The sequence below is a fragment of the Rhineura floridana genome, chromosome 1 (genome assembly GCF_030035675.1).
Source record: "Rhineura floridana isolate rRhiFlo1 chromosome 1, rRhiFlo1.hap2, whole genome shotgun sequence".
NCBI classification, from domain to species: Eukaryota; Metazoa; Chordata; class Lepidosauria; order Squamata; family Rhineuridae; genus Rhineura; species Rhineura floridana.
Genome location: NC_084480.1, coordinates 126,058,750 through 126,072,587, shown reverse-complemented (window position 1 = coordinate 126,072,587; position 13,838 = coordinate 126,058,750). Strand labels below are relative to the sequence as shown.

The following is a 13,838-nucleotide window of genomic DNA, read 5'->3' as shown; positions in this document are numbered from 1 at the left end:
ATTAAAAGACCCCTAACATCAAGAGGGCCGAAAGGAAACACTTCATGGTCCCAATCCAGGATCTCATCTGGGACGGTTCAAGCTTGCCCCTGTGCAGATTTCAGCCCTGGGCAAGAGTCAATCTTGTTACAGAAATGTGAACACCGGGGCAGGATCCTTCATGCTATAAGCTGAAACCTCAGGTGCTAACATGCCTCCCACAAGCTGCCATCCTATGAACATCCACTCAGACAGATAGTGCCCCACTGCTTAGGAGCCTACTTGTCTCCTGACTGCCCCCTCACGGAAGGCTCTGAAGCACTCCATGCGAGAATTATAGCATCCCATAGGTAATGTTCTGCCACTTCAAATGCATAAGGCATATGCGCGCACTATGATGATGGAGTGCAGCTCACTGATCCTAGACTAACTAGTGTGGACCCCTCACTGCCTGCCCCTTTGAATAAGACTGGCGTGACCAAGTGTACTTCTGTACATTCTGACCACAGCCATTATTGCCATGACTAAACGGGGTGAAGATTGTAGGCCATGAGGGCCAGCTGTGAGTTGGAGGCCATGAAGGCCAGCCAGGAGTTGGGGTATGAGACTGGGAAACAAAAGGCAAACACCATAACATAACAAACCTACCCTTAAACCGGGTAGCCTGCTAACCAAGTTCATAGTACCCGGAGTCTAACTGGGGAAGGGACACCTGTCCCTAAGCAGCCGGTGGCTCCTTCTTACCCTTTTGAAGGCCTCTTGCCTCCTATCTCCCTGTTGCACATATCCGTTGAACATGACCCAGCAGTGTGATGCTGCAGCAAAAAGGGCAAATGCGGTTTTGGGCTGCATAAACAGAGCCATAGTTTCCAGGTCCAGGGAAGTAATAGTCCCACTATATTCTGCATTAGTCAGGCCTCATCTGGAATACTGCGCTCAGCTCTGGGCGCCTCACTTTAAGAAAGATATAGACAAGTTAGAGCAGGCTCAGAAGAGGGCAACGAGGATGATAGCCGGTATGGAGAACAAGTCTTATGAGGAAAGGTTGAAGGAACTTGGCATGTTCAGTCTGGTGAAGAGAAGGCTGAGGGGTGACATGATTGCACTCCCCAAGTACCCGAAGGGCTGTCACACAGAGGAGGGTACAGATTTGTTCTCTGCTGCCCCAGAGGGTAGGGCTAGGTCTAATGGTTTTAAGTTGCAGGAGCTTGGACAGTAGAAGGAGCTTCTTGACAGTAAGGGCAGTTCGGCAATGGAACCGACTGCCTAGGGAGGTGGTGGGATCCCCCTCGCTGGATGTCTTCAAGCAGAGGCTGGACAGCTATCTGCGGGAGATGCTCCAGCTGTGGATTTCCTGCTGTGAGCAGGGGGTTGGACTCGATGGCCTATAAGGCCCCTTCCAACTCTATGATTCTATGGTGCTAGCATCAACCCTTTTTTCCAGGGATTGGCACTGTAAGGCAGCTGCTAAGATCTCACTGCCTCAGGTAAACTCACAGACACTACTTGGGAGCAGCAGCTCCTTGGAGTTACAAGCCCCATTGCGTGGGTGGGTGGTTGTCTGCTATGCCTCCCCCCCACTTTGTGCCATGCACAGCAACACCTCCTTCTCAGAAGTCTGGTGGCACAGGGCAATTGCTGCTCTCGCGCCTCAGAAAGTGAGTAGTGTTGCAAGGAGCAGTTGCCACTGCCTCCAGTGCCACGCCTGCCCTCTTGCTCTAGGCCTGGCTGTGTAACAGCAAGGATGAGGAGCACTGAACTGCCACGGGAGACAATGCAAATGAGGAAGAGGAGGTGGCAACTGCTCTTTCCTCTGCCCCCCCCTAGTTGGCATGGCAAAGAGAACTTGGAACAAAGGGGCATCTAGAGAGAAAGGAGGCAGGGGAAAAGAGTATAACCCCAGACAGCACATGCTGAGGACTAAGCCCTATGCTGCTGCCAGAGATCAGCCTCTGCCTGTTCACTTGTTTTCCCTTGTACGTTTTGTCTCAGGTTCTACAAATGCTAGAAACGTACTATTTTTATTTTTTAAATGAAAGCTGGGAGCATTATTCACCCAGGAAGGAACAAGTGCCCCCTTGGCCTCTCCGTTGGGGACGCCCATGGCTCATGACCTGCTTGCGAGCTTCCCATACTGGACATTTGGTTGGCCATTTTGAGAACAGAGCCCTGGACTAGGTAGACCTCTGGCCTGATCCAGCAGGGCTCCTGTTATACCCATTCTGTCGCCCTGGATGGCGCCTCTGCCACTCTCTACTTATGGCCGCCCATGGTGGCCCCTCCCCGCTCCTTGCCCCCACCGCCGCTGGGGGTGGGCATTTCCCCCCCGCTTTGGAGGCCTTTCCTTTCCCTTTTGGCCCCCCTTGTCCTTTCTTGGGTGGCATATCTAGCTGATTTGGGTCTCCCTGGCCCAACCCTGTCTAGAGAGGGAGATTGGGGCCCCGCTTACAAAACGACGTGATTTCAAAACATTGTGAAGGGGCAAACCTGCTTATTCTATACCCCTTCCCGGCACCCAATTATCCAGGGGGGGAGCCTAATTGGCCTGCACGCGGCAAGGATTGATGGTTGGGGTCGTGCACCACCTACCCCCATGTTAATTAAAATTAAAATTTAAAAATTGCCCGCCAAAGGCCGTCTCGCCTGTGGTCCTCGCCGCTGCTGGCTCCGATCCTGCGCTGCCGCTGCCGCCGCAGGGCCTCCCAAGGCCAGGAGCCTCGCCGCGTAGGCCTTGGTGCCAGCCACCAAGCCTCGCTATGCGCCACCTCACCGCCGCTGCCTCCCTGTCTCCCGATGAGACGGGGGGGGGCTCTCCGCCGCACAGTCAGCCTGGCCTCAGAAAGCCTCCGGAGGCCCACATGTGTCGAGCAGCAGAAGAGGAAGGTGGAAGGGGCGGCTGGACTCAAATAGTCCTATAGACCCCGCCCCTTATGCTGCACGTCGCGCTGATGTCACGGGCGCGATGTGCGACGTTGCCTCATTAACAGATGGGGGCAGCGTCTTCACCCCCACCTGCAATTATGCCCCGCTCGTCAGCTGCGCGGCGAGCGGAGCTTCATATGTGGATGGCCTTAGCCGCTACTCATGGTCCCAATGTGTAGCTTGTTGTTCCCCCGTGTCCCTTGGGCTCTTCTCAAATTTCTGCTATTGTGACTCTGCTTTGACCTGAAGCCACATGCTTGACTCTGTATTCTCTTCTTGAGTCCTTTCGAATCTCATCTATCTTTGGACAGCCACTCATTTCTGTATGAAATAACAATGCCTAGTTCTCTCAATTAGCAGTATTCTTTCTTTCAGTATGCAAATAATTGAATGTTTGTTTAAAAGTTGATAAATGAAATTAGGTTGGCATTAGGTTCCAGTGTAGCAAATGCACTGTGACAGTGAAGAAATCTGGAGCAAAAAAATACTTCTAAATGTTGTTGTGTTAGTACATCCCTATTGGATTCTGACATTTTTGTCATTAGCAATTGTTTCCTTCGGCAGTTAACACCTATAAATAATGTTAATTCTAAGAACAAATGTGTTATTTTTTAAAAAACAAAACACCTCTATGTATGGTTGTTTTTTAATAAGCATTCTAATGGAAACATAAAACCAAAGAAGAAATGCTTGACTTCATTAAAATGAAATGTAGTTAGCATAATTCTGAAACTATTGTCTTACGCAGTATCTCTTTGGAATTTTCTAATCTACACTTTTCTTTAAATAATAATAATAATAAATCCCAGCATTGCCAAGAGTTGATGGGAGCTGTAGCCCAACAACTTCTAGAGGGCACCATGTTGGCTACCTCTCTTATATAGCATGAGTTGAGGGCAGGGAGGATTGGGTGAAAGGGTTAATCCATTATCATTGCCATTTTATTTATTTATTTAGAAAATGTCTTATTTATTTTATATTCAAAAGAACCTCAAAGAGATGTACAAAACAGAAATCAATACAATATATTAATAATTAAATAGAAATCAGCTAAAAGAACATGATACTGTTCCAAAATTAACAGTGACTAAGCCAGAATTATCCTTCTGAGAAGGTCTGGTGGAAGAAAATGTCTTCACTAGTAATGATACAACACAAATAAACTGTATGTCTGAATCTACGTAACTTCTATAGTGGGTTGTCTGGGTGATCTTTAGCGCCTGGATTCTTTCCATCTCCAGTTTCTATAATTCTGTGATTGCAACTGGAAAAAGTTTCTTCTTTTCATTTCAAGAAAAGGTACATTTGCATAGGCTAGTATGGTGTCCCTATTAGAGAGCATGGGAAGCGTTCTTATCTTCTGTATTAAACACTAGAAGACTGTGCATGGCAATGGCATATGTCGGTTTATAATTTAGTCAGCTGACATGGGAGGCCACCTTGTGTTCATCTTCCTCTTTTAAAGGAGGACATCAGAAAGGAGAGAAAGTATATCATAGAATAGTAGAGTTGGAAGGGGCCTATAAGGCCATCGTGTCCAACCCCCTGCTCAATGCAGGAATCCAAATCAAAGCATTCCCGACAGATGGCTGTCCAGCTGCCTCTTGAATGCCTCCAGTGTCGGAGAGCCTATATCAAATCCTTTTAAAAAACTGTTTTTTTATAGATTACCCGAGAGTAAGAAGATGTACAGAAAATTGGGGATAACGATTGTATAGATTGGGTTTTTTATTGTCTGAAAAGGTGTGTGTGTGTGAGTGAGTGAGTGAGAGAGAGAGAAACAGGCACATCAGCAGTTTTCACCAGTCTTTTGTGCCAACCTTTGAGCTGTAATTTCAAGTCATTCAAACAGAAGGTGATTTTCTTTCAGGATTTCCAGAGCTGCAAACACAGCAAAATTGGCCTGACAGGGGGCTGAATGTGGAAAGCTAGTTGGGGAGGCAAAAATCGGCTTATCCCTGCAAATAGCTTACATTCATTTGTTTCCCTGCTATATCTGAGGAGAGGTGGTTAGTAGTTTCAATAGGAAACCTGCTCACAGGCTCTGAGGAATGTGAGGAACCAGCATTGCTAGAGAGCCCAGTTACACATTTGCCTTCTTGCATGCTTCCTACAGCAAAGCCTACAAGTCGGACATTCTTTTGCTCATTGGGTCATCTGTAGCTACGATGCTCATATTGTATCATAGCCTTCCCCAACAACCGGGTATCCTTCAGACGTTGTTGGACTAAAACTCCCATCATTCCTGACCACTGCACATATTGTCTGGGGATTTATAGTCCAACAACATCTGGAGAGCAGCAGCATTATAACCTGTTTCATTTTAATAGTTCAGGTTTTCAGGTTATTCCCCTGTTTGCAGGTTTGTCCCTTGCCAATGTAAGAAATATTATATCAAATAATTCCATACCAGACTAAGAAAACATCACCAGAATGCTTATGAGTGGCTTCTGTATGATGGCTATCAAATCATGTATATATGTTTTGTATCCAGAATATAAGATGTTTTGTATGAAGTTACACCTAAGTGATGTATACCATACAGTATGTTGGCCTATATGGATTCACTGTGGATAGGGCTGGTCTAACTGCTGAATATTTTGAGAATCTCCATTTGTATGCTATATGCATTGCTCTTCACCACAGAGAAAGAAGATGCCTCCTAGCTCTTAATGAAAATAAATCAGCAGGATGGCAGGTTTGCCACATGGCCAACTGCAATTCACTCTGTGTAATACAGTCTGAATTCACTCTGTAACCTGTGCATTTTTCACATACCCCCCCACACAACAAGCAGACTGAGAAGATTTTATGCCATATCAAAGTGCTACTCATTCATCCTTCCACAAACTTGAGAATCTTTTGGTCAGGGAAATGTGCATTCCATAGTCCTTAAAAATAGTCCTTGAAGCTGAGATGATAGATTTGAAAGCAGTTACATAAAGAGAAGATTAATGGGGCTAACAGGGGTAGGACTCCACTGACTTGTGTAGCCCTTTGCCCCCTTCATAATTAGCTGAAGAAAAATAAATTACACTATCCGGACAAATAAATGTACATTTTGCAGCATTAAGCTTTCTTTGGTGCAATTTGTTTTTTAAAAAACAAACATAACAAAAAACCGCCACACACATAGTTCTTAGTATCAGGTTTTTTTCTGATAATTTCAAATTATTCAAACAGCATGTAATTAGCCTATGTGACATAGAACACATGGATATTCAAATCTGTCAGCTGTGCCAGGAAATACAGGGAAGCATAACTGTGGGATTTTTTTTTTCACAGTAAGAGCAGTGACATCATCTGTTGAAACAGCAGGGTAACTGATATTATTTATTTGCTTTGGCAAGTGAATGAGATGATAGTGAAGGTTTCAGATTTGCTTGTGACAGGGAAGCATAGAGGAAATCAGAGAATGAGAAAAATAGTCAAGGAGAGGCTGAATACTTCTTCCCTTTTCTTTGATGGGGTTTAAATGGTAACATACCTTTGCAAGATGATTTGTACTTCTGATGTAAAGATAAAGGTTGTCTTTCATACGCCTGAAGATCTTTAGTTAAAGCTCAGTGTTCTATGAGATGAACCAATACAGTTAGAAATAAGCACCATCTAATTCAATGGAGCTTAATCCCAGGACATTATGCAATGGAGTCAAGATGATTCTAATAAATTGGATATTATCCTATGGACAACTGCTCATATGGTTGTGTATGTGCCTTATTGTGAGGGATCCTCACTCAGGTGTACAGCATGTGCTTTGCCTAAAGAAGGTTGAACCCCTGGCACCTCTTGTCAAAACAGCCTCAAGTAGCAGGGAAAGGCCTTTGTCAAACCCCTGGAGAAGCACTTCCAGTCAATGTAGGGGATGGATATACCAGTGATCTGATTTAGTATGTCAGCATCATATTTTGATATTAAGGGTCCCAAGAGGAGGAGGAGGAGTATTTTTTCAGGTCTCATACCAAATGACAGAGAAACATTGCCAGCTCATAGATTAGTGCAGTTGCTCCCCTGCTCCCCCCCTCCCCTACTACCTAGTCTCTTATACTTCATTGATGGAGAACCTCAGGCTCGGGGAACAATTACCAGGCCTCCCTATCTGGCCCTCAACTTTCCTCGGGCTGCACTCCCTCCTCAGGCCGCACTCCTCATCTGCTTAATTTGCACCTTCCTTGAGTGTTTTTGCCTGGCAGGATATGTTTTTGAATTCTGATAATGCTTCTTGCTTGCCTGGATGGAAGATAAAGTGTGTGTGTGTGTGTACTAGCCTATTGTACAAAGGTAAAACTCACATTTGTGGCCCTGCCCACTTTTGGCTGTGGTCCCACCCACCACTGGCATGCAGCCCCCACAATGGAATGGAGCCCTCTTGCTGAGAAAGGTTCCCCACCCCTGCTGTACTCTGTGATATATCTAATTGGTACCTCTGATTTCTACTACCTGCCATTGTTGTATCTGCTGTTCCAGTGGTAAACATTCAACAGCTTTGCTCATTCCTCCTACTGGGGGGAAGGGTTGGATATAAATTAATTAATTAAACAAATAACAATCCTAGATATCACAGTCTACATTAGAGCCAGTGTCAGGTTGGTATCGTCAGGTAGCTGCTGAAGTTCCCACCTAATCAGAGCATCCTTGCTGACCACCAGATCCTTCTTATACCTGTTTCCCTGCTCTTTTCCTCTGGCTCAGAGACAGAGCACCAGCAAGCAATGGCAAGCGAGCATAAGGACCAGCAGCTGCCATTGCCTAGCCTTTCTCTCTTGGCCATTGTAGAGATTAAATCCAGAGGGGGGAGCAATTGGATGATCACTGAGAGACAGAAAAGAGCCCACTGAGGGCAGTAGCAGCAACTGGGTGCCAGTAGTGGTTCAAGCCTTTCTAATCTGGAAATTCTGCTTCATAACCTTCACTAGGTATGTGTCAGTTAAACAGTGGTGATATGGTAGGGCTGCTTCCCTGCACTACTTCTGTATGACTGCTTCATATATTCTAGCCCTGAGTCCTAAAGCTGAAAATTGTGTGGACTGCATTTTTGCTTATGCCAGGGAAGCCATCATTTTTCCCTATCTGCAGCCCCCACACCCTCCAAAATAGCCAGCAGAAGGTCAGGTGACTTTCCAGAACAGCTTTTTGGGTGTGCAGAACAGCAGACAGGAAATTGATGAATCTCTCCCCACCACCGCCACCACTACTGTGAATTAGAAGGATCTTTAGGTCTAAGGTTTAGTTTGGGCGAGCAATAAACGGTCTAATATTTATTCACAATATTATTTTATAGCTCCTATATCATAATGGAAACAAAAACAATTCATAATACTCTCGTGCACATAATTTAAATACATTTTCTGTACAACATTTATTCAAATATTGATAACCAATATGTAAAAGTTATTAATCGGCACCAGTTCAATAAGAGCCTCTCCCACTCACTCCCCCACCACAAAAGCTGAAACTAGGCTTACATATGTTCACTTCCACCTCCTGGGTCTTGTTTTGGAATTTCATGTGCAGTGTCTATTAAATTGCACAGTTCCTTGTCTAGCCAGGAATATGTCAACAGAAGCTAGGGATGGGGGAGAATATCCGTTAAATCAGAATTAGTACCGGATTCTGACTGAATTGGACAGTCTGCTATCTTTTTGGACTGGCACTGATTTCTGGAAGCAGGCTGCAGCTGTAATCAGCACGGGACTTTTGTGGTGGGCCATGGCTCTCATCGGCACAGATGTTTTGTGGCGAGCCGCAGCTGTAATCAGCACAGATTTTAATTCCCCTTCCCCCAGTTTTACATAATTACCTTGTAATTTCATCTAAGTTGATGCATTCATAACAGTATGTAGGTGTGATAAATAGGAAAAAATAAACCACGTGGAACACCGTGATCATTTACATAGGCATTTACTTTAAAAATTACACATTTTTTCTTTTGCAACCAAAAAATCATCCAGTGGATCGAATCAGCAAGCACCAAAGCAAGTGGGAACAAAAAAAGGGTGGAATACAAGCACATCAGAACTAGGCAGCAAACTCCATCCCTAACAGCAGCTTGCTTTCGCACACACAGCCATACTGATCTGGATGACTGATTTTCTTTCTCCCTGTCTCATTTTACTTTTACAGATATTTCTTTGTCATATGTCAGACAAAGGAAGAAAACCCATGGAGTATGTGTTGTGAATGAGCTGAAAGATCAGGGTCAGGTCAAAGCCTGGCTAGTTTGATTGTTTGTTTAAAACTGATTAGGAGTGTGGCAGGCAGAATCACCTGCTCATGAAATGCTCCCCCCAATTAACTTTGAATCTAAAGTAAAGTAGGGCTGGTGGTAGTGGTTAAAGTGTAGGATCTAGGAGAGCAAGGTTCAAATACCCACTCAGCCATGAAGCTCACTGCATGATCTTGGGCCAGTTACTGGCTCACAGTCTAACTTACCTCACAGGGTTATTGTGGGGATTAGATGAGGAGGAGGGAAACCATATATACCACCTTGAAGTCCTTGGAGAAAAGGCAAGATATAAATGATGATGATGATGATGATTCGCTCTGTGAAAGAATACTGAGTATATCATGAGCATTAATGCATTTTCAAACCACCCGTCTATGTCTTAAGGACAGAAGTAATACAGCATTCAGCTGTTATTTTTCAATTCAATAGGGGTCCATTGGCTTCTGAGTACCTTATCTGGGGTTGGGGTTGTTGTTGGGTTTTTTGTTTGCTTTCTTTTTTCCTTCTTTTTTTTTTTGTACTGCATCTACAGACTTAGTCACAAGCCTGTAAAGAACTGCTGATCCCGTAAGAAAAAGTGAAAGTGAATTAGCCTCTATCAAGCACAACACTTCCTCTCTGAGCTGCTTTTTGGATGACAGAATAATGTGTGACAACTTTATCAGGGCTAAATGCAAGAATTCTAATATTTGACTTCTCAGCCTCAAAGCATCAAATGCATATATTATTTTGGGAACTGATGCAAAGGTTTGCTTGTATTCCAAATCAGTTTCTACAAAGAGTCTTAAATCCCAATTCATAATTTGGAGTGTCAGCCAAGATCCTCTGCTCTGAAAATACATCAGTCAAGCGTTTAACACATCAAATCACGTTCAGACAACTTGGGGGTATATTGGAGGATCTCAGCAAAATTTTTGATAACAGTAAAATGATTGGCAAAGAGGTTTTTACACTCTGCCAGATGCAGACATTATGAAGAACACAGTATCCTTCTAGTGTGTTTTACATTATTAGACTTTGCATTATTCCTTTTAAAGGTAGCTTCGTGTGGCTTTTAAAAATAATAACTAACAACATTTATATAGTGTTTGTACACATTATTGCTTGGATCCAGGGATGTGAAAAGTGAAAAGGCAATTCTGCTTGTGCAAGACAAGCCCACTGAATTCTCCAAACTTTCTACTGCAGCCTCTCAATGCTCCATCACATGCTATTTCAGAAGGCCCTCGGAACTGGCTTTTAGAGGGCACATCGGCTATAGTGGGTGGAGGAGGAGTCAGGAAAGTCCCATTGCATGAGTGGCATTCTGTTTGCCTATCTCTAAATCCAAGCTGTATCAGTAATCTGTACAACCACCTTGTAAGGTACATTAGTATGGTTGTCTCCTTACTGAGGTTTAATGAAGGCTGAGAGGAAGTAGCTAGCCATCTAATGAGGCTAGAACTAGACATTAGAATCTACATGCAGCTGTCACCAAGTGGCAGCCATATGTTAATTTTTGTATAAATACATTGGTGTACCACTATTTCATTTAAAAATATCTAAGCGGTTTACAAGTTAAAAAGCAATAAAAAAACTGTACAGTAAAAACATTAAAACTACAATAAAAACAAAAGATCAGCTATTACAAAAACTATCCCTGTGTAATGTCTAGTACAATTTGAGTGATGTCACAGTGTTATATAATTCTCTGCACCCTGCCACTGGCAGCTAATGATGTGGCACAACAGCCACACATATATGGCAACATCTAGTTCAGGCCCGAGTTTGTGGTAGACATGAGATTAGCTATGCCTTTAGGAAACTCAGTTTCATAATTTTCAATGGTGGCATCTGTCAGATTCAATGGAAAAGTAGATAACTTACAATTATGGAACCTTTTGAATAACACGGCTGTGCTGAACATTACTGAATTTCCAATATTTGCTTTGAAAATAGCGCATGTGATGCAGTTGAACAAATTGCCTAAAAATACTCATCTTGCTGAAGATTTGTGATGTTTTTGGTGTTTGCCATCATCTTGTTTTCCTTCCTCCTGCTGCCTCTGAGTGTTACCACCCCTTTTTTTTTGCCTTCTTTGCCTTTTCATTCTCATATGCCCACTCGGCTATTTAACCTGATGTGCTGTGGCAATTCATGTTATTTTGTTTACCACTATTCACAATATCATCACCATCACAGGGAACTCCCTCCCTCCTGATTATGACTACTGACGTCTATGACCATCTTTCAACGTCAGTTAAAATCATTTTTATCCTTCCAAGTGTTCACTGAGGACATGTGGAAGATATTCTGTACCTGCTGCTGCAATGTTGATAGGGAAGAGTTTGGTGATTGCTGCTGTAATTCTGTTGGGGAAGGTCTTGATGACTGTTGTTGCCTGCCTGGGATGAGGACTGTCTTTCATGTAGTTCTCTTCTGTTCCCTGTGCAGAGGACTGCCAAAAACTGAACAGACTAGAAACATATTGCCTCCCTGGGAGCCAGCTTGGTCCTGTGAAGTCCCAGGTGCCCCCACTGGCCTGGGGGATGCATTGCATCACATTGTATCCATGTGTTTGTGGGCATACACATACACAAATATAAACATATTTTCCTATTCTTGCAGCTCTGGATTTTATAAAGCTCTACCAGAAGAAGTGAAGGGTAGTTACATTTCTTTCTTACCATGCATCCAGTGTAATGTTGGGAAAAGAACTTTCAGGGCAGAGTCCATATCAAGTTCCAGATGCAGAAACATCTCTCCATCTCTCCCCATGTTAGGTTTTTTCGTTTTGTTTTAATGTTGTAATGGCAGGACCACAAAAGCAGATGCAACTCTTCTTTTCCCCCTGCTCTTCACCAGTATGTCCAATACATACTGGCAAATAATGCATGAAAGACCTTTCCCTCCTCAAAGGGAGGGATGCTGTTTTGGAGATGTCACCAAACCATCTGGTCCTGTGGACATCTAGGACAGCAAGCTTCCAGCTTGAGAAGCCATCTGTTGCACTGAGTAAGCATCTTCGCTGTGGGAGAATGACACATGGGCAGAGGCCATAGCAGCTCCCATCTTCCTACTTGGGAGGTATGGATGGACATAACCACCTTAGCCTAATCTCCCTGGATGAGGATGTTTAGGACCAGAGAGCAGCATGCTGCAACTTCCCTTCCATGCACTAGTCACCATGGTTTCTTCACTGGAATAACTCAAATGTTGACAGCATGAAATTACAAGTCACAGAAGAAGCTGCTTTTGAGCTTGCAGGGGGTGGGACGGGGATCTCATTGAGGTACAAATGCACTGATAAATCTACTAAGTTCTGTTACAGTTTTCCTGTTGCTCTTGCCATCTCTCCTGAACTTGTGCTAGTTTTACAACCAAGATGAATTTGCAATTCAGAATGCATGCTTCAGATGCTGCTGAAGAATATGAAGGAGACAGCAACATAATCATATTGCAAACAGAATTTGAAGATCACCTTGTCCTAGCATTAAGGACTTAGCTAAACAAGACACCTGATTTTGTTTGTTTTGCTCATACAGCCAGCATTTCTATTAAAATCAGCCGTTGGAAGGATAGCCTTGAGACTGCACACACCTTTTATTGTTGTTGTTATTGTTATAAATTGCAAATAGTTTTCAAAAAACCTGCCCTTTTTTAATAGCATGTTTTTCTATTCTTGTTAGCTGTTAACTCTCTCTCAACCTTGTCCTTGTCCAGGATGTGTGAAACCTTCTCAATTATTTCCACAAAATGTTTGCCTTCCCAGGTCACAACCCATAAAAGCAGTTTTGTGATTTTCTGTGTTACATGGTGTTGTTGTTTTTTGTTTATAAGGCATTTTAAATTGTGCTAGATGCTGTACAAATTTAAGACAAAAGAAACCCCAAACAAATTCCTGCCAGTAGCCTCTAAAAGCCAGACATAATGGGGCAGGGAATCAGAAGGTTAGGTAAAGGATATGATTTTTCCATGGTCAGTCTGCATGCTGTTTTGGATAGTAGTTGGAATCCTAGCTACTGTTCAGTAGGATGATCAGTTTGCTGTGGTATATAGTGCTAGGCTGTTGTTTTTTAAGAAAAATCACAATTCCCCACCATTAAAATGGCTGGCTAGCATTATGTTTGGAATTAAGTTATACCAGGGCCATCCCTACCATTTGGCAGACTGAGGCCGCTGCCTCAGATGCCAGAGGTGGCAGCAGCTGCCCACCATCCCTCGTGCCCCTTCTAAGCTAGCATCTTCTGCACCCCCTAAGCTATCCTACTACCCTCAGGTACAGTGGAAAATGGTGTCCCATTACGAGTGTTGAAGTAATATTTAACTGTTAATCCAGTCGGATTCTGTACATGGAATGGGGATGGGGAATGGGGAAGCTCTATCTTGGCCTTCGCCTCAGGCAGCAAAAAAGCTTGGGACAGACCCGACTGATACCTTAATGCTACAAGAGTTGGTCTAGTTGTGTCTGGGCTGTACTCTTCAGAAATCAGATGGGGCTCACATGTTTAAATGTTCTTCCATACAAACATGTGCATAGATGAGATGTCAGGAAGAAGCCTTCTCCATATCCAACTCATGAGGGATATTTTTATTTTTATTTTATTTTGTACAGGGAAACAGTCATGTGAGCATTACCACTCTGCACGTGATAAAGCCTACAGGTTTGCCACCTCAGTGGCACACAGGCATAAAGCCTATCATTTTGTAAGTTACTGCCCTAAAAGTGAGA

General features: G+C 43.7%; 1 protein-coding gene across 15 annotated transcripts in view; it reads left to right on the top strand.

Annotated features, from left to right (window-relative positions):
• LINGO2 (leucine rich repeat and Ig domain containing 2) overlaps positions 1-13,838 on the top strand; it is a 982,977-nt gene that overhangs the window by 496,996 nt on the left and 472,143 nt on the right. The gene's annotated exons all lie outside the window — the stretch shown is intronic.